Below are 22,053 nucleotides of genomic sequence, written 5' to 3' on the forward strand. Positions count from 1 at the left end.
TGGTTTTTATGGAGGAAAGTGTTTTTGTTTTGCTATTATAAAGTTAAAAATACACAACTGGTCACATATGTCACTCTTTTCCTTGTGATTTCTGCTTAGGAAGATTTTTTCCCACCAATGATTTAAAAAAAAAAATCCACCTATATTTTTAGCATTCTAATTCTTTAGTAGTTTTAGTTTTTATACTGAAATCTGTAACCCAGCAAGTGTTTCTTTTTGTGGGTGGTTTGAGGTAGAAATCTAGTATTTATTTTCACATTAGTTACTTTCACATACCATTATACAAATCCAACTTTTCCATTGATTTGCGATGCCTTTAGTAAACTAAGTATATTTGGGACTTATTTCACTTGTATTACCTTCTATTGAATTCTTGTACCAGAATCATACTCACTAAATTATTACAGCTTTATAATACATTTTAACATGTAACAGGGTAAATTTTGTTTTGGGTGGTCATGGAAAGGGTTTGTGATCTGAGACAGAGAAGGTTGTGAACTTCTAAAATTATGCCCTGTAGTTCAAAACAGACAAGTATTTTCTTAAAGAGGGGACCCTAATAATGGGTCCATGATTAAAGGAGCGAGACTGATACAAAGCCAAGGACAAGCAAAGCTTTATTTCGCGCCAAGCATCAACTATCAGACCGACCATCAAACGGGACGGGTCAGAGCCACCCCTTACATCTAGTTTCCAGACTAACTTTTATAGAGCAAATGCCATGTGGTTGGGCCTGGCCACGCACAGGTGGCCAATGAGATTGTAACACACACAGGAAACTCCACAGTGATGCTAGGTGACCAATTGAATTACAATTTACCCTAGTAGACATTTGAACCAGCCTATTACACCTTCATTAGGATTGGTGCCAAAAAGGCTCCCAAAGGGTGGGGGGGGCATACTCCTTGGTAGCTAGGGAGACGGTATGCAACCCCCCACTGATCGGATGTCTCCACCTGGCCTGACCCACCCTTGTATCTGGGCTTTGTTACCTGGAGCTGGTTTCCAGGACTTGTTTTTAAGTCCCTGGGGGAAGGGGAGCAGGGACAGTTTAAGGGTTAAACAACAAAGTTATAGTTTAACCTCAATGGAAGCCTCTGGCTAAAATAAAAATATAAAATAAATCCTTACAAGGGGGAACATAGATTTAATTAGATTCTCAAAAAGATCCATGACCACAAATAACATTAGGTATCACTGATCTAAAAGACATGAAAATGTAACAGAATTCAATGTTCTGCACTGAAGAATTAGCCAAACATTAGAATCTTTTTTTTCCCAATAATTACAATAAAAGAATCGCTATTTGCTTTTTCATAGTTCTCTAAAGAAGCCAGGTTTTGTTCGTTTGTGTTTGTTTGCTTTTAGGTCTAGTTTATATGACCCGAGTAAGAACAGTTTATAGTCAAGTAAGAAAATGCAAAATTCAGCAACAAATAGAGAAGACTTATTTACTGGATGTCTGATCCAAAGGGTCCTGAGAATTTATACAACGTGAGTCGGATATTGTGTAAGGTGTGGCACCTCCTAGAAGAAGGCTTTCTGCCCAACTAATCTGAATTGGCCTCTTCCAGTTCCTCTGTCTCCCCACGAGACATTTGTGGGTGTTAATTATGTGTTCCTCAGTAGAATCTAAGCCCCAAGTAGGCTTTTTTGCTCTAGTTATCCTTTCAGTATTAATCCAGCATCAGGCACATAGTAAGAACTCAGTAAATATTTATAGAACGAATATATTTTAACACCTTCCACATGGAGTAAAAATACATATGAAGTTTCCCTTTCCCCTCTGTAGACATATGTCTGGGCATCAGGCATGTGGGACTTTTGTATTGTTTTGCTTTGTATTGTCTTTGTGTTGTTTACTATTTTAAGATATGTTTGGCAAAGCCAGTGCTATGGAAGACCAAGAAGTGACAGTTACTGCCTGTGTCATCTGAATAGCTGTGTTTTTTTAAAGATTCATTCATTTATTTATTTATTTACAGACAGAGATCACAAGTAGGCAGAGAGGCTGGCGGGAGACGAGGGGGGGAAGCAGGTTCCCCGCTGAGCAGAAAGCCTGACATAGGGCTTGATCCCAGGACCCCAAGATCATCACCTGAGCAGAAGGCAGAGACCTTAACCCACTGAGCCACCCAGCCGCCCCCATCTGAATATTTTTTTTAATGAACTTTTTTTTTTTTTAAGATTTTATTTATTTGACAGACAGAGATCACAAGTAGGCTGAGGCAGGCAGAGAGAGAGGAGGAAGCAGGCTCCCTGCTGAGCAGAGAGCCCGATGCGGGGCTTGATCCCAGGACCTGAGCTGAAGGCAGAGGCTTTAACCAACTGAGCCACCCAGGCGCCCCCCATCTGAATATTTTTTATGAAAAAGATCCTGGTAAGTTATTTCCCTATCCATGGCGCAAATGGCAAAAGGGAATATCCTGAAGGAGATAAAGTGCTCAACAAATGTTAGTTTGGTATTGTCCATGACAGACCTGTCCCACCATAGAGCATGACTCAAACGAGGCACGTAGTAAGTTTCTGTAAGTGACACTGAGTGACCGTAGAAAACGAAAACAGCGGAATGTATGATCTATAGGGAGATGTCATTTCTCTGTCACTCGGGCTGTTTCAATGAGAAAAGAGAAGTTTGCTCCTCACACATCTGACAACTGGGCTCAGTCACAAATCATTTCTCACCATCTCCTTATATTTCAGTGAAATGGGGAGTGTATGCAAAGCCTTGGAGTCCCACAGATGATTTTTCCTCTATGATGCTTACTGCTTTGTACAGAACAGCTCACTCAATTATCTGAGAATAATAGATACAGCCTGGTATAATTTTGGAATGCAGCACATATCTCGTTGAGAACAACAACCATGTCCCATAAGAAGTTCTCAGTAATTAGGAGAAGGAAGCCAGAACTTCTTGGCTAGGAAAGGAAATCCAGCATAGGGATAAAAATGTACCATGGATAGTTAAAACTGTGGTTTATGTACTTAATCAACTAGGAGCTGATTAAGGTGAATTTTATACATAATCAAATTTATTCCACTGCAAATTTTAAAGTCCTCTTGTTTATTTCTTTGATTTAATCCTATCTACTATTCATACTCAGTCCTTCATAAATCATCTACAGTTTACTTCAAATTTAATAAGAGTAAAAATACATAGTACATTCCTGGCTAAATGGCAACTGTTCTTTCTTTGTTACATTTTGAGTGTAGAACAGCCTCAATGCAGAAGGATGACAATGAGACTCTGAGTAGATGTCTAACTGATTACTGGAAGGTGTGTTTGCTGCTGAATTAAGAGTAGTTACTTTGGGAAAGCATCTGTGTGTATCTGGAGAAGTGAAAGGAGGCTGTGGGGAGAGAGGAAACAATGCACGTAAATTAAGATAGCCCGATGTCCCCCTAGACTCCCCGTAAGAGAGTGTCTGCACCTTATTTCTAGAATCGTACTAGAAATAATTTATGTAGCCAAATTATGAATTTCAAAATCTTTAATAAACTTCCAAATTTCCTGACAGATTAAAGTCAATCTGATTTTGTTTTTTAAAGATATCCAGAACAAGAGATCTTACCTCCTCTTTCAGTGAATCTTTAGTATATTTTCCCTATCTCATCTCAAGGAAACTCCATTTTAGCCAAACTCTTCATGCTACATTGAAAATGCATCTTGGGTGCTTGCATAAGTGGAAAGGAATAACAATAAACTAACTTTCCTTGTTTGAATTTGAATATACTTCAAAAGTATGACTTTTAACCAACATTTTCTTTATTATTGTTTGTATACCATTACCAGAATTATCATCAGACTGAGCAGTCCTAATTTTAACTTTTGAGTCTTATTTCCTAACTCTTTCAATATTTCTTTTTTTTTTTTTAAGATTTTATTTTTATTTATTTATTTGACAGAGAGAGATGACAAGCAGGCAGAGAGGCAGGCAGAGAGGCAGAGAGAGAGGAGGAAGCAGGCTCCCCGAGGAGCAGAGAGCCCGATGCGGGGCCCGATCCCAGGACCCTGAGATCATGACCCGAGCCGAAGGCAGCGACTTAACCCACTGAGCCACCCAGGCGCCCCTCTTTCAATATTTCTAAGGCTCCCTTCCAAACCTAGTCCAGTTTCCACCTCCTCCATTGGTATAAATCTTGGATGCATTATAGAAAGAAGTAGGTGATCGGAACAGAGTAATGCATGCCAATTACTACTCCCTTAATTACCTAAAGCTTTCTAAGTCTTGATGTCTGATGGAGGAAGGCCTTGCTTTGTTGTTCTTCCTTAAATAGCCCTGGCTGTCCTGCCCTTTTGCACTAGTATCTAAAATTTAAGATCTGCTTGTCGAGGTCCATGAAAAAGCCTTTTTGGAACTGCACTGAATTTCGAGATTGCTTAGCGAATAATTAACATCTTAACAACATCTAGTTTCTTATTCCTGAACATAGTGCTGCACATGAACAAGGTAGTTACCTTCAATTCATATACAGCTTTATCATATACAGATTGCTGATTTTAGCAAATGCTTTTTCGCTTAACTACTGAGATGACCATCTGTTTTTTTCCCTCATATGTTAATGGGGCTAATCCATTAATATATTTTCTAATGTTAAAGGAAAAAATTTTAATTGCTCAAGATAAGTATCTTTCCAGTCACTAAGGTTTTATTTTTAATTTTATCATCTTTTTCCTTAAGTGCTATTGTCATTTTCTGATGTTATCCTGATCTGGTTTGGGTAGGAAGATCAAGACTTCTCTAACACCACTGACTGATTATGAAAAATATTTTTTATGTTCTCTAGAACTATTTTTATAAAATTGGGATTGTCTTTTTTGAATGCTTGTCTCATTGACTTATAACCAGATAGTCTATTTGGGGACAGAACAAAAGGAGGAGATGCTCATTACATTTCTTTGACGATTAGTGATATATTCATATTTTCCATTTCTTCTTGAACTGCTTTTCCAAGGTGTATTTTTTGAAGATATTGTCTGGGTTGGCTCCCTTCATTTCTTTAGCTAGGCTGGCGATGAAAACTTTAAAAAAAAAAATCTAGGCTCCTAACTGACTTTGAAAAACACCTTGTATTATTTTTTGACCCTCTAGCAATTTGTATTCTCACCTAACAGTTACGCTGTCCAGACCATGTTTTCTAAATTTATTGCCTCATGCAACTGAATCACCTAACCTTCCTAGAGCCAAGATAAATTAGAACTCTCTCTCTCTCTCTCTCTTTTTTTATCTACCTGGGACTTTTATCCTAATAGATCAGGTTAGTCTGACAGTATTTATTCTTCATGACGACTTGCTGGCAGCTATCAGCACGGTGATGGCAAGTTTTTTCTTTCAGTAATTTTTAAAAATGTGTGCTTACTGTGTAGAATTTATACTCACATTGTTAAAGTTTTGGGAGGTCTTTACTGTGAAGATCATCAAGAGTGCTTTTTAAAAACACATTTTAGAAACACAGTAATAAAAAATAGATCATAGGATGGAATCTTGGACAGGTTCCTTAAAGAGGCCTGTTGACAGGATGCCTGGATGAGCCAGTCATTAAGTGTCTGCCTTTGGCTGGGGTCATGATCCCAGGATCCTGGGATCAAACCCCGCATCAGGCTCCCTGCTTCTCCCTCTCCGACTCCCCCTGCTTGTGGTCCCTCTCTCACTGTGTCTCTCTCTGTCAAATAAATAAAATCTTTAAAAAAAAAAATGCCTGTAGTCCTTAAGAAGACATGTGGCGTGTAGGTAGAGAGAAATGTAGGTAGAGAGAAATGCAGACAAAATCCTGAGTGTGTTCCTATCTCCCCAATCATAAATGAAAGCATACTATAAATTTATGTCACTGGTAAGAAGCACTAATGGATGGCTCTGATGTTGGTCTAAAACAACTGAAAGAAGACACCAGTTGCCATCAGAAGCAAATGAAAAGATTATTATCAAAAATGGTAAGAGAGAAGGATCATCTCCGGTTGTTTATCCCATCCTAGGCATTGCAGAGGAAGGGAGATACAACAGCTGCCGCTCCTTTACAGTGGGTTTGTATGGCTTTTGTAGCGTGTGTACGGGAATGTGTTCAAAAGTTTCCCAATTCACAACTACTGTAATCCACCCAACTTATTTGAAAGAATTAATTCATGGATTGCCATTCATGGCCCTGTATCCAAGGGCCAAAACCAGGCCTTTGCCTGTTATTATGAATGAAGTTTTATTGGAATACAGACTGGTTTATGTATTTTCTTAAAGACTTTATTTATTCATTTATGAAAGAGACACAAAGAATGGGATGAGGGGCAAAGGGAGAGAGAGAATCTCAAGCAGACACCCTGCCGAGCACGGAGGCTAACATGGAGCTTGATCTCACGACACTGAGATTATGACCCGAACTGAAACCGAGAGTAGGACACAACTGGCTGAGCCTCCCAGGCCCCCCATTTTTGTATTTTCTATAGCTGTTTTTGTACTACAAATCCTGAGTTGAATAGTTTCAAATGAGACTGGCCTCCAAAGTCAAAAACATGTACTCTAACTCTTTAAAGGAAAAACTTGCCAATCACTGAATTAAATCTTTAGATTTCGAGAAAGCCAGAGAATAGCTTAATCTAGGGCAAGTGATCTTAAACTGGAGTCTAAAAAGAGGCATCAGGGGTCCATCATTCCAAGAAACAATTTGTATTATTTATTGTATATGTGCATTCTACTGGCTAGAGGGTCCCAAGTCTTTTGTCAGATTCTCCAAGGGGTCTTGTGACCCAAAATGTATTAAGAATGAATATTTTAGGTGAATATTGTTTATTTGTTCTTTGGAAGCCTTGTGGAATGGGCTAGAAGATGAAAGCATTTCCTAAAACTGGCCCAACATAAGGAGATACCACTTTGCCCCTATTAGGATGGCCAGCATCAAAAAGGTTAAAGAGAAGGATGTTGAGGATGTGGAGAAATTGGAACACCTGTATCCTACTGGTGGGAATGTGAAACGATTCAATCCCTATGGAAAACAGGATGGAGGTTCCTCAAAAAATTAAAATAGAGCCCTCATACAATCCAACAATCTTACTTCTGGGTATATACCTGAAGGAAATGAAATCAGAGTCTCAGAGAAATGTTTGAGCATCCATGTTCGTTGTAGCAATAATCTCAGCAGCCAAGATGTGTAAACAACCTAGATGTCCACCAGCGGATGAATGGATAAAGAAAATGTGATATTTATGTATACTGTGGAGTATTATTTCTCTTAAAATGAAGGAAAACTGTGTGATGACATGGAGGGACCTGAGCATGCTGGAAATAAGTGGAAACAAGCCAGTCACAAGAGGACAAACACTGAATGATTCCACACAGATGAGTTATCCAAAATAGTCATACTCACAGAAAAAGAACGGAATGGTGGTGGTTAGGGGCTGGGGGGCGGAGAGGGAAATGCGGTGGCGTTGTTCAACAGGTACAGAGTTTCAGTTACGCCAGATGAATGAGTTCTAGAGATCTGCTCTACAATGTATGTCTATAGCTAACAATACTGTGTCATGTACTAAAAATTCATTAAAGGGTAAATTTTATAACAAGCATTCTTATCACAAGAAAAAACCTGATGGGTTTTTTTTTTGTTTGTTTTTTGTTTTTTTGAAAGGATGGGAAAGTAAATAATGTTAGCTCAGGGAATTTTGTGTGTGCATGTGAAAAAATTTTTATAACTCTCTAGAGTTACCTCTAAGTCATTTACTTTTATCGACTGCATGCCACCTATTGTTCATCATGTCTTATTTTCACAACCTTTCCAGAGGGGTATTCATCTCTTATTTTACAGATGCATGGACTTGAGCTCTTTGAGAATACATAATTTATTTTAAACAGCAGCTAGTAATGGTAAAGATGTGAAATGGAGTATGATTCTCAGCACTGTTCATCACACACCCTGTCCACCAAAGATTCATATATTATCAGAATTGTCTATGACATGTAATTAAGGAATTTGATGCCAGTTTTAAATGGGGAAAAATCTTCAATTGTTGCTCCCCTGGGAGCCCCAGGACTTGAGGTCCATTCCCACTGGACCCCTTATACAGCTCTTCCCCCTGAACTCAGATCAAAGAACTCATTGACTTTCCACAGTCTGGGGAAAATTTTTCTCTTGCCTGTGGTCTTCCTCAGAGTCATCCTTTTCTCTCCTCTCTTTGTCCTTGATACATAGTTTTGCCTTAGCAATGAATACAGACTTGCAAAAATGATAGTTTTTTTCAAGTTGCTTCTGGTTTAGACACTGAACAGACCCTTGTATAAGAAACAAAAAATACAATCTTGCTCATTCTCTGTGTGGGAGGTGGGGTGAAGAGAATCAAACCACAAATGAATTTTTAAACACATTATCTTATGATAGTCTTATTGGCAGTGAGAAGCCATTCAGTTCTTTGTGGAGGGAAGTGATGGGTGGACGCATTGCTTTAAGAAATAGGAAACTTACACATTTGCTATAAACTTAGAATCAAGATTTGGCCTTCTCACAACAATATAAACTAGCTCACAAGAAGCAGGTCCTGGTGCTTCCAGAGATCTCGCTACTATTGGCTGGAATAGATGGGCTAAAGCAGATAAACAAACAATGACTGGTAAAACAGATTAGGTAATGAATATCCAGATTTAGATTCGTTGAGGATTTTATTGGGCACCAGGGATTATAAAGGCAAAGGAGGAACCTAACAGGGAAAGCATATTTTTCACTCCGTTTCAATCAACAGTTTCTTCTAAATCTTCAAAGTACCCAAATTTTATATCTATGGTGAAAGCTGAAATTATGATGAAATCAAGTTTACTTCGGTAACTTGAAAATAATTGCAAATACATAAATAGCCACCAGTTATCTAACGTTGTAACTTGCAAATAGAATGGAATTGAATGAGCTTTCCTACTGCCCATCCCCTGCCTTACACCTTTGGTGACTTTTGCACATGAGAATAAATGAAAATTGGAAAACACTTTTGTACTATAAATCCCTACTGCATTAAATCACCCTTTGAAAACTAGTAACTAGTCTTTGCGATACTAGTGTTCCAATGCTACCTTTTTCAAGTTATTTCCTGGGAAAGGCATTCTGCTTCCTGGATGTACAAATCATTCGTATGATGTTCAATCTATCATTCTGGATTAAATTGCCTTTGGTCTTTTTCTATCACTGTGCTCGGAGAACGTAAGGTCCTGGCAACGACATTTGTGCTTCCTGAAGTGGGTTACATCCCTTCTGCGTAACCTTTTGTGAAATCACATGAACGGCAGCTGGCCTAACACTGGTCGTCCTCCTTTAGGCAATGACATTTGAGCTGCTGCTGTTTCATCGCACAATCTCAAAGCCAATTACTCACCCAGGTTTTCAGCAGCATTAACGATATGACTCTTTTCTTGCTGAATTTATAAAATGTGTCTTGGCATTTTCAATTACCCAAGTATTCAAGAAGACAAGCTTTTGTGGGAGTGTTGACTCAGGCCTACACCCACACGGATGATGGAGGTCCTGTAAGGATGCAGCCAACTCCCCATAATAAGGGAATGTTCAGCACATACCCCGAAATGGTTTTTTAATCCTATTATTTTAATCACCAAAGTAAAATTCTGGATTATTCTTACTAAATCAGAGGAGCAATTTACAGCTAATCTAAAATATGTGTGTGTGTGTACACACATATATACATACCTATATACAATTTATATGTGTATGTATATATAAAATTTTTATATTTTATTTCATATTTATTTATATATAAAATATATATAATCTAATACCTATATTTTTATATATCATATTAGGTAATTATATCTCATGAGATTGTATTATATATATTATATATGAGATAACTATGAGAGATAATCATATCTCTATATGAGATAATTAATTATATATCTATTATATGAGATATAATTATTTCATATAATAGATATATTATCTATATATAGCCAGAAGAGAGCTTTCTGGCCAGCTGGCTGGATGTATATATATATATATATATATATATATATATATATATATATATATGTTTATATATTTAAAAATATATATAAATATATATATGCTTTGGTATTAGATTTGGCTCCTTGCTTACCATTTACTACTACTAATATAATAACTGATTAGAGTAAGTAACACAAAAGCATGTTCATTCTTGCAGCTAGAACTCATTTAAGACCTAGAAAATAAAAACTCATTTGCAACCCAAAACAGGGTTTAGATTTAAAAAAAGTCATAGATCCACAATGCGAATAGTCTGTGTATAAAGAATAGGACCCCTGGGTGGTTCAGTCCGTGAAGCATCTATATCCTAATCTCAGCTCAGGTGATTTCAGGGTTGTGAGTTGAAGCCCTGTGTTGGGCTCCAGGCTGCGGGAAAGCCTACAAAAAAACAAAACAAAACAAAACTACAACAAAATCGTTTTAAACACCTACTATAAATAGTGTTTTTAGAGAGTCTGCCAGTTTAGAGAGTCTGTGGGGTTTTCCTTAAACTGTTCCCACATCCATCCCCATCCACCTTCCCACCAGCGGGTGCCTGCAGGGAACTGCCGCTGGGGAAGCATGCACAGAAACGCGGAAGGTAGAAGGGCATGGTATTACTCTCTACCCTCTGCTTCAGAGAAGGGGTTTCTGGTACTCCCTGCGCCTTAAAGTCTATATAGCTCCTTCCCAGGGACCTTTGCTCTTCCTCATGGTTTCAGTCTGGGCTTCGGTTTCCCGCTCTTTGTCCCTTTCACTAGAAACTGTTTATCTGCTTCCCACTTTTTCCTGTTCTCTTAGAATCTTGTGCTCCTTCTTTTTTTCCCTTCACCCAGCCTATACCTGTCATGGTTCCTGCAGTCAAATCTCTTCATTTGAATCACGGGTGGGACCTCTCCGTGACACTGAGACTAGAAATGAATAGAGGCGGACTGCTTTGATTGGTATCTTTTCATTTTTCATTGGAAAATTACACATTGGGATGTAGGTGTTGACAGGGGAGAAACTTGTGATAAAGGATCTGATTTACAAATTTTAACAATTATGGGTTAGCTATTCATAGCCCTTCGGTTAACCTTTATCCTCATGGTCTGTATTTATAATTTGGTGGCATGGAAGCAGGGATTCTTTCATTTATTTTGTTTGGTAAATTCTCTGTCTGGTACTATTTAAAGGAAAATGGAGTTGTATAACCTTAGCAAGCATAGAATGTCTGCTTGTAAATCTCAGCATTCATAGGTCATAAAGTCAAACACTTCAAGTTTCAAACTGTTATACACTGAAGTTGGTGAGGTTTAAAAATTCTTCAAAGAGCATATCAAAGTAAATAAAAGAATTCAAAATAAATAACTTGCATATTTGCATAAGCAATCTGAACTTGGACTCTCAACTTTTCAACTCAAATACTATTTTCTTTTCACTTGTCCAGATGTCTACAGTTAATGTATCAAGCATCAATGTTAATTTATTATATCCACACCTAATATCAGCATACTGGTAACTATATCTTCTTGTTTACATTTACATTTCAATCTATGTTCATATACATATGTGTGTGTGTGTGTGTGTTTTAGAGAAGGTATTTAAATTTTTAAAATTTTAAATGGAAATATTTCTCAGGTTTAAAGTTGAGTCCATCCCAAATAAAATAAAATGGTCCCTCAGAAATGTCTCTTCTTTGCATTTGGTCTCAAATATTGCTTCTCTAAACAGTCTAGTTATCAGAATTGCCTGGAGAGCATTTTTTTTTTTTTAAGATTTTATTTATTTATTTGACAGAGAGAGACACAGTGAGAGAGGGAACACAAGCAGGGGGAGTGGGAGAGGGAGAAACAGGCTTCCTGCAAGGCAGGGAGCCCGATGTGGGGCTCGATCCCAGGACCCTGGGATCCTGACTTGAGCCGAAGGCAGACACTTAATGACCTGGGATCCTGACCTGAGCCGAAGGCAGACACTTAATGACTGAGCCACCCAGGTACCCCCTGGAGAGCATTTTTTTTTTTTTTTAAGATCTTATTTATTTGACAGAGAGAGATCAGAAGTAGGCAGAGCAGCAGGCAGAGAGAGGGGGGAAGCAGACTCCCTGCTGAGCAGAGAGCCTGATGTGGGGCTCTATCCTAGGACCCTGAGATCATGACCCAAGCCAAAGGCAGAGGGTTAACCCACTGAGCCACCCAGGCGCCCCCTGGAGAGCATTTTTAAAACAGATTAGTGGATTGAATCTCAGTTTCTGTAGCAACTAGGGCATAATGGTAATATGTCTGTCGTATTTGTCATTGTGTACCCTAGAATGTAACATAAAACTTCCATAATCATGTGTGGAATGAATGAACCAGAATGTCTGAAGATAGGGTTTAGGAATCTGTACTTTGAGAACTGCCCCAGGTGATTCTGATGATCAATTGCTTCCAAAAACACTGGTTTTTAACTTAGAATTCCAGACCTGAAGGTGGTCTTAGTCATCATCTGATTTAACTCACTTGTTCTGGAAATGGAAGAACATGAAGTCTGAGAGATCCTATAACTTGTCATATGGAATCATAATATTTTCATACTTATCCACACATTTTAGGAAAAATGATGAAACAAGAGAAAATGGGACTTACCGATAGTTTTTACCTTAAATACAAGTCATTTGGCAAGTTGGTCTTAAGGATTATGAGAGGTCAGCTTCTATGGGCTGAAGGGTATCCTGAGGCTGGACTTACTATGGCACATGCTTACCTTAGATCCTTGGTCAGGACGCTCTGTCAGGGATAACTCTGTCAGGGAGATTTCCCTGCTCTGCTCCCCTTCTCTCCACAGGCTTCCAACCAGTTATGTCAAATACTTGTGCTGTCTCTGTTGGCTTCCTCCATAAGAATTTCTCAAATAACTCTCATCTTCATGCATCATGAATTAGGCAAATAGTAGTGAAGTCATTCTTCCTTCCAGAAAATCTGTCAATAATGTAAAATTCACTTGCTAACATGATATTTTGTGCAAATACACAAAAAATGTTTAATACCCAACCTTTTTACTTTTGCCTGCATATTAACATGATTAGAAAATATTTGTGGCTAGATAGTCATCGGAAAGTCAACATTTAGTCACCTAGCTGTTATTCACAAAATTATTTCACTATGTTTAAATGGAATTCATGGCTAGCCACAGTAACTCTTATCTCTCTTTAAAGGAGCTATGCAGCTAATATCTTAGGAGTATTCAATATCCCAAAATAAAAATGCTGGCCAAAAAAAATAAGGAAAGTAAATTTTAGTATCTGCTAGAAAATGACCCTCATTCTTTTTTTAAAAGGGGATGTATATTGTCTCAAAGATTATAAGTAATAATGATAAAGTAATAATGGTCATCAGCACTGATTAAGGCACTTACTGTGTACTAGTTAGGTGTTAAGCACCACACATAGAGAACTTCATTTATCTAAAAAAATTATAAGATACTTAGGGAAGTATAATGTTTGAATATTTGTATATATGCATATATACATATACATGAGCATATATATGGCATATCTACCTTTTTTAAAAGAAAGAACTTGAAGTTCTCTCAGCTTATTTATATATATATTTTAAGATTTTTTTTTTTATTGGCCAGAGAAAGAGACAGCAAGAGAGGGATCACAAGCAGGGGGAGTGGGAGAGGGAGAAGCAGGCTTTCCACTAAACAGGGAGCCTGATGCAGGGCTTGATCCCAGGACCCTGGGATCATGACCTGGGCCAAACACAGACGGTCAATGACTAGGCCATCCAGGCGCCCTAGCACATCTACTTAAAAAAAACAAAAAATTAGTTACTGGCACCTAGGTGGCTCAGTCAGTTAAGCTTCTGCTTTCCACACAGGTCATGATCCGAGGACCTTGGGACTGACCCCCACATAGGGCTCCCTGTTCAGTGGGGGAGAAGCTCCCCTCTCCCTTCTGCTTGTGCTCTCTCTTGCCCTCTCTCTCTCTCTCAAATAAATAAAGAAAAAATTTACTTAAACACATATAGTTACATATATGTTTATATACTTATAACTTTACTTAAATATAAATAGTTATACTTAAACATATATACTTAAACATATAGAGAAGCAATATCTCTGGGCAGATATTAAGACATAGTTAAGCATTTTCATTTTTGTGGTCACTAGTGGGAGCCTACCCAGTACCCAGTCCTCATTCCTTCTCTTTCTTACCAACAGAAAACTGATTTGGGGGGCATCTGGGTGGCTCAATGGGTTAAAGCCTCTGCCTTTGGCTCAGGTCAGGATCCCAGGGTCCTGGGATGGAGCCTCACATCAGGCTCTCTGTTCAGCAGGGAGCCTGCTTCCTCCTCTCACTGTGCCTGCTTCTCTGCCTGCTTCTCTGCCTGCTTGTGATCTCTGTCTATCAAATAAATAAATAGAATCTTAAGAAAAAAAAAAAAAAGCAAGCAAGCAAGCTAGCTGATTTTGCTCAGGAAGCCTTGTGCCTGGTCCCAGGGGGTGAGTCCTGACTGACCTAAACCAGCCACGGCAATCTCATTTTCTTTTGCTTCTGGTGGCCTGGGGATAGGCAAGTGACTCAGGTCTTCCCTGAAAAGGAGAGAGAAGTGCAAGTCTACTTAGGACTTTTGGAAGAATTTTCCTTCTCAGAAAACAAAGATGTGCCTGAGGAGAAAGGTCTTTCTGCTTGTACCCCTTTCCTTCCTGCTCAGGAGGCTTTCTTTTGACAAGATGCAGCCTAGAGCTGTGACAATGAGGTCTGATACTGTGAATGAAGGGTAGCTCCTTGATTGTGTCAGGTATTACAGAGCCAACCCTGAGACGCCTACCTCTGAACTTCCTGTACCTTAGCCCGGGTTAGTCGGGATTTTGTGACTCACAGTCCAAGCATCCGTGGTGTATTTACTGATAGAGCAGCTCCTGGGAAGTGGGATAGGGAAAGCAGAGGCTTACTGTTTATTGCATATCTTCTGTTGCTTTAATTTGTTTTACCATGTGTGGACAATACTTTCATTTTAATTTCTGTCAAAATTTATTTATTTGTTTGAGAGAGAGAGAGCAGGGGGAGGAGTGGAGGGAGAGAGAGAATGAGAATCTCATGCAGACTTTCTGCTGAGCACAAGCCCAACATGGGTCTCGATCCCAGGACACTGGGAGTGACCTGAGCTGAAATCAAGAGTTGACCACTTAACCGTCTGAGCCACCCAGGCAATACTTTGAAACTATAAAGCAACCAAGTAAATATTTTTCATTTGCATTTCTAAACGACTGGTACGTTAATCTAGGGAAAACTGAGAGTCATAATGTTCCACACAGCACCTTTACTCCTTAGCTCACAGTTTATGCACGGGTGCTCTCTGCACGAACATGAAGCATGTATATCCTCACTTGGAATATCTGAGCTAATCTGAATTTTACCATCAAATTTTTCCTCTCCCCAAATGCTTTGTAAGCCTGTGTATATCTCCCAAACTCAGTGTAAGAGGAATCTCACTAGCGTAAGTTTGTGTGCCTCTTGTGATTTACCTCAGGCCCCAGTGGTATCTTTCTGAGGTAAGAGTGCGAATGAAGAGTGACATCCGCTAGCTGGGGCCAAAACAAGCCAGCCGATATTTATGCCAGGTGGAGACATATGTTGACCTGGATGAGGAAGAAGGGCTGAAGCATCAGGGAAGGTCAGCCAACATGCTCACGAGAGTTTCTCCAAGAAAGGACCTTTGTTTTTGTCCAACCTAATTGATGTTCCCATCAATTTAACCACTACTGGTCTATGAGAAATGTTATACTCCCCTTCTGGAATGTACTTGTGCAAGATTTCTGGGACTGACTTTCCAGGGGCTCCATTACTTCCTTTCCATGTCTCCTCAAGGCTCTCACATCTCAGGCTTCTCGTGTTAGCAAAGTGAGTTTACAGGAATGGGACAGAAGTTGAAACTCAAACACGATTGCTTGGAGAAATGACAAACTACTGGCATCCCTGACCTCATCAGCAATGAGGTCAAGCTGGCATCCCTGACCTCATCAGCAATGCTCAGGTGGATACAGGGTGAGGAATTGGGATCAAGAGAAGTAGAGTGAAGGCTGAATATTGCCACTACTATGAACTTTCCCACGTAACGGTCCTTCAGTTCAGGATCAAATTTACTTCATGTGTTTATAATGCCAAGACCTATTGAATTTTCTTTGAAGTTCTTGAAAATCTCAATTCTTTGTCACTTCCCTATACTCTCATAACTATAATATCCTCCTTTCTGGATCTTTACTTCTCCAGGGCATGTCTATAGAGTATTAGATTAATCTTTCTCGAAGACCCTTGTCATCATATTTCCCTATTTCAGATTTACTGAGAAATAGAAGCAAACATTTGGACAAATGGAGAGATCCAAAAATCAATCATTTGGTGATAAACGATGGGATCTCCATTTTTGCCATGAGATATTCCTTCTCTCACCTTTTTGTCCCACTTGTACATATTGACTTCTGGGATATAGATAGAATAACCATGAATCTATTTACAACATTTGCTTCATTAATTCACTTAGATACCCACAGGACTGAAAATCACAAATGTAAAATTACAGATAAACTTAAAATATTTTTCAACATGGAAGGCAAAAAATGATTTGAACTTCACGCGGCTTCTACATCAGTGTCAGTGTTGTCTCTACCCTTTGCCGTCTAATAAAGGCGGACATGCACATGCTCTCCCTCTGGGGGATTCACTTCAGAGGAGGAGGAGAACAGAGGATCTGAGAGCTAAGCCCTGACAGGAGATCCGGAAGAAGAACCCGAGTCCCTAGCGTGAGACCCTCTGTAGGCAGTATTCTGAGTAAAGCCCTTCCTGGCACCAGCCCCTGGGCTGATTGTCAAGTCTGTTTCATTTTGTTTGAGAGCTAATAACAATGTCCTCATTCTAACTAGTTCCATCCATGACTCTTTAACTTCCAGAAGATGCTGGAACCTATTTCTTTCAGCCCTTAGTCTGTACCCACTTGGCAAAGGGGAAATAACTATGAGGTCTTTTCCTGGTAAGATAATCTTCAGAATCTCAAAATGTAAAGCAATGTTCCTTTAATTGTAACTTTAACACCATCAACCTTAGAACACTCAGAAGTAGAATAGCTTTTCTGTTGCTATTTTCATGTAATCACGCTACAGTGTCTGTGGGTCTACTTTAGCTGTAATTCAAACCTAATGAGAGTTTCCTGCACTAGGATCTATAGCCAATATATTATCACCTACTTTCTTCTCTTTTATGGGGGAAGGCAGGGTTGTCATAAGGGCATAGAGTGTAATTCTGTAGTGATGAGGTGAGATAATCACTTTCCTACCACCCCAGCATGCCGCCACATGCACAAACTCTCAAAATGAAATTTTTAAACCAAATTGCACTATAACTAATTCAAACATACATTTCTTCCGCCCTAACAGTACGTGCCACTGTGAATCCAGTCTTGTGAAACCATCGGGTCCAAGAATGCAACAGACAGAACACGGTTTGGGAATCAGACATCCCTGAATTAGAAACCAGACTCTGCCACTTACTAGCTGTGTGACCTTTGGTGAGGTACTTAACCTCTCTAGCTCTCAGATTTCTTATCTGAAAACCAGGAATAATCCTGACCTATCAGAGCTGTTGTTTTTCCTGGAAAAGCAACTGAAAAATTCTGCTTAGCTGTCCATCTTCCTTTACCTCTCCGCAAATGAAGGTCAAGGATTAAGTGTCCACCAAGTGTTAATGTCTAATCAATTACACATGCATTTACTTTCTCCTCTAGGAAAACACTAGAAACTGTAGTTGGATTTAAAATAAAGAGTTCTTGAAGTGTTCAAACCATAGAAAATATTGGAATTTTTTTTTTAGCTTTAGGCTGAAAATGTAACCATCAGTTATACACAAAAGTTTAACACTAGAAGACTTGAACTTAAAACAATGCAGTGACCAAGTAACACAGAAATTGGATTTCAAAAGAAAAATAATCAATAATGCATGCTTCAAACAGAATACAAAATCAAAATGATAGGCAAAAATTAAGTTTTCATTTTTAATATCTGAAAAATTGAAAAAAAACCCAAATTTTGAAACCCTCCAAAAATGTTTGCAACTATAGTGTCAGACAAATGATTATTTTGCTTCAATAAAATAAACAACCATTTATTTTTAAAAACAGAGGTAAACATTTTAATATTTAAAAGGTTGCATATCCTACATTTTCATTGAAAAATTAGCTGTTAAGAATAATTCAGTATTTTGGGGCACCTGGGTGGCTCACTGGATTAAAGCCTCTGCCTCCGGCTCAGGTCATGATCCCAGTGTCCTGGGATCGAGCCCCGCATGGGGCTCTCTGCTCAACAGGGAGCCTGCTTCCCTCTCTCTCTGCCTGCCTCTCCACCTACTTGGGTTCTCTATCTGTCAAATAAATAAATAAAATACTTTTTTAAAAAGAACAATTCAGTATTTTAGGGGCATCTGGATGGCTCAGTTGTTAAGTATCTGTCTTTGGCTCAGGTCATGATTCCAGGGTCCTGGGATCAGGCCCACATTGGGCTTCCTGCTTGATGGGAAGCCTGCTTCTTTCTCTCCCACTCCCCTTGCTTGTGTTCCCTCTCTCGCCATGTCTATCTTGGTCAAATAAATAGATAAAATCTTAAAAAAAAAAAGGAATAATTCAGTATTTTATAAATATAAGAATGTTGTGCCATTAAACTATTCTACTGCCAGAGATAAATTCTCATCCTGAAAAGATGAAAAGTTGAAAGTCAAACCGGGCAATTACATCCCTTAAGGTTCCTGATGTCTAGCCCCCAAGTCTGGGTGGGGCTAGGCTTTGACTCTGAGCTTTGATCCTGTTTGAGGAGATGGTGGCAACAGAAGCCATCTCTCCAGGAATGTCTTGATCTGGGCCCTGCTCTGATTTAGAAGCTAACTGTAACTGGTTAGGTGAAGGTGTCAGATGACAGCTGGAAGTGGTACTCTCTACTGACTTTCCTGAAATTTTTCCCATTGTCCCAGTCAAGCTACAGCACAAGAAAGAGGAAATTTGCTTCCAAATTGTGTATTGATAATTATTGTCTGCACCTGAATTGAATATGTCTGCCTAATGTATCTACAGTATGTTGATCTTCGATATACAGCTTCATTGGTGTTTGCCCTAAAAAGTGCTTAATGTTCAAATATATCACTAAATTTTTATTTCAATTTTAGAACTACACTTCATGGATGAAGAGGGCACTTAAACCTCATTCAGTGGAGTATAATTGACATATAAATGTCCATTCTTCCCTCCTAATGGCATTGTCCCAAAGCCTATCCCCATATTTGGACTTACTCTTTTTTTTTTTTTTTAAAGATTTTATTTATTTATTTGACAGACAGAGATCACAAGTAGGCAGAGAGGCAGGCAGAGAGAGGGGGAAGCAGGCTCCCTGCTGAGCAGAGAGCCCGATGCGGGGCTCGATCCCAGGACCCTGAGATCACGACCTGAGCCGAAGGCAGAGGCTTTACCCACTGAGCCACCCAGGCGCCCCTGGACTTATTCTTGGTGATTATCTCAGACACTGAAGATTCCAGGACACCGAAGCACTGGATGGGATCACAGAGATTAGAGACCCCTTTTGAGATTTCATCAGCCCACTCTCTTAAGAAAAAGCCTTTTCCCTTGCCCCGCTGGAGCACCAGTTGGAAGCCTGTCTTCCCATGTTTATACCAAAGAAACCCAGCCCTCCTAGAAAAAAGGTGACACCTGACTCATGAACCATACCAGTTTGAAGAATTTTCTCTTGACAATTTGAACTGAGACACAGGCCGAGAGTCAGGTGGTGATGGTCACAGGAGCTGCAGGATCCTGTTGAATGAGAGACCGAAGGCCACAACTGAGGGCCAAGCCAGGTATGTGAGGAGATCGCCCAGAGCCATTCTGTGGGGCAGGGCTGGACAGTCGCGGGGCAGGGGGACAGGAAAGCCTTGGGGGGCGAGAGAAGAAAAGCTGCACAGCTCCTGAAGACTTTCCAGTGTCCAAGTCTAACTCCCCCCGGGGCTCGGCTGTCCTTCCTCCTTTGAATTCCAAGAGGAGCTGCTGGATAATAAAGCCTCTTTTCTTGAAGTCGCTAGAGTTTCTGTTCCCTGCAACCAAATGAGCCCGAGGCAGAATGAGGAATTTCGTGTAGGAATTCTCAACGTCTCACTCCATTCACAGCAACGGAGTATTTGATAATGACATCTTCCTTGAAATACTTCTTCCCAAGATCCATGGATTTATTCTTTGGAAACAACCGACATTCACACTCAATGTTAATTACACTACTGAATCAGAAAAAAAAAACGGCCTCAAAGCAAGTCAGACCATCATATTTCATCATACAATTCCTTTGCAGAGAGTGAGTTGTAAAATTTATGACGCACTTTCCTTTTGCTCCCATTCTTTTCAACGTGGAGGTGTTTCATCTTCCTGGATAAAAAAGAAGGGTAGCCATTGAACAGCTCTGCCTTCTTCCTGACATCTGTTAACATTCACTGTCTTCCCCAAGCAGTCAGTCCATTCTCTTCTCCGTGATTTTCAGTTTTTAAACATTGCTAAACAAGCTCTGGGTGGCTTTAGCATTTGTGTTGAGTCTCAAGTTATTTGGGACCCAGCAAAAAAAAAATTCTGATAGGAAGTCAGTTCATTTACTCTTTAAACTAAGGGATAGGGTCAAAGTAAAATGAAGTTGGGAAGATTGAAAAAAAAATTAGGAGAATAAAAAATATGTAATAAAAATAATTGTGGTAAGGAGATGAGTCTGACTCTGGATTTTGACTCAGGTCAGGGCCTTAAGATCTAGCCCTGCCTTGGGCTCCGTGCTCAGATGGAGTCTGCTTGAGATTCTCTCTCTCCCTCTCCCTCTGCCCTTCCCTCAGCTCATGCACACACTCTCTCAAATAAATAAATAAAATATTACAAGAAAAAAAGGAATTCATTCTGTGGGGAAAATGCACATGACTGCACAGGTTCTGAAGACTGTCCTTCAGCCAAGTGGATAGCTCGAAACTTCCTACGGATCATTTGCCTTTTCTTGGCATCTTTTACAAATATAGTCTTTCAAGAACAAAATGTGTGCTGTTTTGACAGTCATAAATAAGATGCTTCCAGTCTTGTCCTGGTGGGCGCAGATCTCTCTCTCTCCCTCTGCTGCTCTTGTCAATGAATGATAGTATAGCAAGAGTGATAAGCGTGATGATTACAAAATCACCCTGAAGCCAGACTGTCTAGTTTTAGATTCCAGTTGTGCTGCTTAATAGCTGTGTGACCTTGTAAGTTACTTAACCTCTCTGGCCTTGGTGTTTTAGTATGTAAATGCGATAATACTAGTACCTACCTAGTATTAGGAGAAGGATGTGAGAAGTAAATGAGTCCTGGTATAATGTACGTCCTCAATAAAGGCCTTTGTTATTGTTAGCTTTGTTGTTATTAGTGTTATTTGAGCTACTCATTGACTCTGAGGCCTTTTAAGGCAAGGCAGTGGGAGGGGTCACAGGAAGTTGAGCCATGACTCTCCCATGGCGGAGTTTACTATCTCCACTGGATGACATAAGCCAGGGGGTTAGGAGGAAGGACTATAAAGTTAGGTTTTACTTCTTACTAACCTCATGACCTTAGCAAAATTACTTAACTTCTGTAGGCCATGGTTTGCTTATCTAAAATTGGGTCTAATAATAGGGCTTACTACATCACAAATGCTCCAAGTTTTTTACATATATAATACAGAGCACGCTTTAAGTACCAATGACTATGTACCATCATCAAGTCAATGCTATAAGGATTTTGAAAATGATGACTGCTGCCTCCATTTCCCCAAAGTAACTGACAATAGACAGAAACACAGAGTACAGCAAACTCAAGTGCACTTGCCTATGTCTCACACAGGCTCTCACACAAAGCTATTCTCTGAAAGCACACTTAAGGAAAGGAAATAGTCAATGAATTTTTTGTCTTTTTTCTTTTGCCTGCCTTAAGATTTCTGTCTTTGGTTTTTCCAGTATTGTCTGGGTATGGTTTTCTTTATATATGTCCTGCTTGGGGTTCATGATGCTTTTTAAATCTGTGGCTTGATACTTTTCAAGAATTTTGGAAAACTCTCAGCCAGTAT

At 39.4% G+C, this 22,053-nt stretch overlaps 1 long non-coding RNA gene across 1 annotated transcript in view; it reads right to left on the bottom strand.

Moving 5' to 3' along the window:
* The window catches only part of LOC106005404, a 28,675-nt gene extending 8,325 nt beyond the window's left edge, over positions 1–20,350 (bottom strand). Inside the window, exons 1-2 of the long non-coding RNA XR_001178730.2 lie at positions 19,689–20,350; positions 12,685–12,899 (exon numbers count right to left, since the gene is read on the bottom strand). This is a non-coding gene — a long non-coding RNA (uncharacterized LOC106005404). The remainder of the gene's footprint in view (positions 1–12,684; positions 12,900–19,688) is intronic.
* Between the last annotated feature and the right edge of the window lie 1,703 nt (positions 20,351–22,053).

The sequence above is a fragment of the Mustela putorius genome, unplaced genomic scaffold (assembly GCF_011764305.1).
Source record: "Mustela putorius furo isolate JIRA1106 unplaced genomic scaffold, ASM1176430v1.1 tig00003871_pilon_pilon_pilon, whole genome shotgun sequence".
NCBI classification, from domain to species: Eukaryota; Metazoa; Chordata; class Mammalia; order Carnivora; family Mustelidae; genus Mustela; species Mustela putorius.